This window comes from Dermacentor albipictus, chromosome 8 (assembly GCF_038994185.2).
Source record: "Dermacentor albipictus isolate Rhodes 1998 colony chromosome 8, USDA_Dalb.pri_finalv2, whole genome shotgun sequence".
Classification (NCBI taxonomy): domain Eukaryota; kingdom Metazoa; phylum Arthropoda; class Arachnida; order Ixodida; family Ixodidae; genus Dermacentor; species Dermacentor albipictus.
Genome location: NC_091828.1, coordinates 33635429 through 33637735, shown reverse-complemented (window position 1 = coordinate 33637735; position 2307 = coordinate 33635429). Strand labels below are relative to the sequence as shown.

Below are 2307 nucleotides of genomic sequence, written 5' to 3'. Positions count from 1 at the left end.
ACTAACGACGGAAGCCGTGCCGCCGTTAAGTCAGCGAAACGCCGCAGTTGATAAAATTCACCGTCTTTAAGCACGTTCACTTGTTGGCGGCTATCGAAAGTTGGACGCATAAACTGGTTGAGGTATCTAATCACTTTGTAAAAGATAACATGCCAATAATGTTTGACGGTTATTATAGGTACATTTACAGGTGAAATATTAAGCTGCGTTGAGCACTTCTAGCCGAAAAAAAAACGGTAGGTGACCCTAATCTTTCACATAGGTGTCTCTTAGTGACATTTGCACGTCGGCGTTGGTGTTCTTAAGGCTAACTAGGTGAACGTAATGCACAAACCGAACTCGGAGGCACCTCTTTTCCATTAATTAGCCAGTTAGATATCATGCCACCTTCTTGTATGTGACGTCATTAGTGACGCCATTATGACGCCAAACTCGTGCTCACGTGGCGGGTATATAAATCTACGATTCTGTGCTTTGGTGTGCGGTAATCAGTTATTTCTAATTCTAATTGTTCCAGACACGTCAGTAACTCAACGGGTAACTAAACTTATGCTCTGATATGATATCTATAACGAAATTAATTAATTTTGTAGTGTACTATAATATTCTATGTTCTTCTTATATATATGGAATTTCGTCCGCGGTCGTCTCAGTGATTTCTCATTATTTATCATTATTCGAAACGATTCAGTAACTCAACTTGTAACTTATGCTCTGATATCGTATCTATAATGAAACCCATAAATTTTGTACTGTAGTATATTATTCTATTTTTCCCATTTATTTAGATTTTCCTCGCCGGTCGAATCGGGAGGAGAACCGAAAGTGCTGCGCAAGAAGCAAGAGTACCAACAAAAATAAAAGGCAACGTATACGGCCAATTACAATAGCTCATTTTACGCGCTCCATGCTGGAATGCACCGCAGCTGGTTCCTTGCCTTCTATGGCGATCGCTGGAACTTGGGTGTGTTCGAGACTTTTGGTTGACCGTCCAGCGTGATCGCACATGGCAGCATGGCGCCGGATCATGAACGGCTCAGCGATCGCAATATGGAGTCGACGTCCCATGACGAGTTTTTTTGTGATCTGATTTTTGAATACGATAAGAAGGGGCTGGCGTGCACGCTGAACCCCACTACCAAAAATTACATGCCCCATCTGCCCCGGTTTGGGGTAGTGGCGTGCTTTCAGCCAACCTTAGTGCAATGGTAAGGCCTCGACACGGGGCCCCGACCTAATTGATCGCCAGAGAGCCCGGCACCATGTAAGTATGCAAGAGACGGCATCGTAAAGCTGGGCCATTCTCTGCTTACTTACATGTGGCGCAAGTTATCCATGTGCATTTGACTTCTCACTAACACAACACCTAAAATAGGTAGCTGATGGATTAACAAATTATGCGTGTAATCTACACTGGCACAGCACTGTAAATTAAGTTTTAAGAAACCTTGATGGCTAAAGTGGCAGATTGCCAAAATGTTATTCCCCTGGTTTGCCTTGCGCCTAAATAACGATGCCGTCGCAAAGCACGAGGGTCATCCAAGCCAAAAGTCCCAGGCATTGCTATCGACCCTCTCAGACTCCATTCCAAAAAATCGCGGTCGATCATTTTGGTTGCGCTATTAGACCTCGTAGAATATTTTTGCAAAAACTTGATTGCGACAGCAATTATACGGACACCCCGGCGAATTTCTGCCGTCGGCGTTGATGTCAGCGTCGCTGTGAGGCTCCGTGTGAGTGAAGGCGTGTGATGTTGAGCCGGCGAACGCGGTTCAATCTCGCGTGCGCGAGCGGGAAACGCTGCCCGGACGCGTGCCCTCTCCTGTTGAGCGCGAGGCAGGGGCGTCTGGCGACGGAGGAGCGGCGTTCTTCTCCGGCGACGTCTAGGGTGCCTGGATGACCTGCTCACCCACCGCTCCGTACTGACTGGAGACAACCGCGGCGCCTCCTACGACGATGACCACGCGAATCGCGGACGCCGTAGTATATGCCTTTAGGCTGTTTCACATGGCGCGATTTTAAGTCATTGGCACAGTGAATTCCGTCGCTCAGCGACCGCCGCGACGTCGTGTGCTCTCAGCGACTGGATTCCAACAAGTTCGTCGTGCTGTCGCTGAGTCGCAGCGATTGGCGCGATGGGGGAGGGACAATGCATGACGAAACAAAGCGCCGTCAAAATAGGCGCTTTCCTGTTTTACTGCGCGTTGGTAGCTTTGTGGAGCAATGTCGCGTGCCAACTTTAGTAATGTTTTAATAGGGTGTACCCACCAGCGCCTACTGCTTAGGAGCTTCATAAACATTTTGTTT

The 2307-nt window shown here is 47.6% G+C and overlaps 1 non-coding gene across 1 annotated transcript; it reads right to left on the bottom strand.

Annotated features, from left to right (window-relative positions):
• Positions 1-1107: 1107 nt before the first annotated feature.
• LOC135901560 (U1 spliceosomal RNA) lies at positions 1108-1272 on the bottom strand. The gene has a single exon (XR_010564171.2). It is a non-coding gene; the product is annotated as a U1 spliceosomal RNA (small nuclear RNA).
• Positions 1273-2307: the final 1035 nt, after the last annotated feature.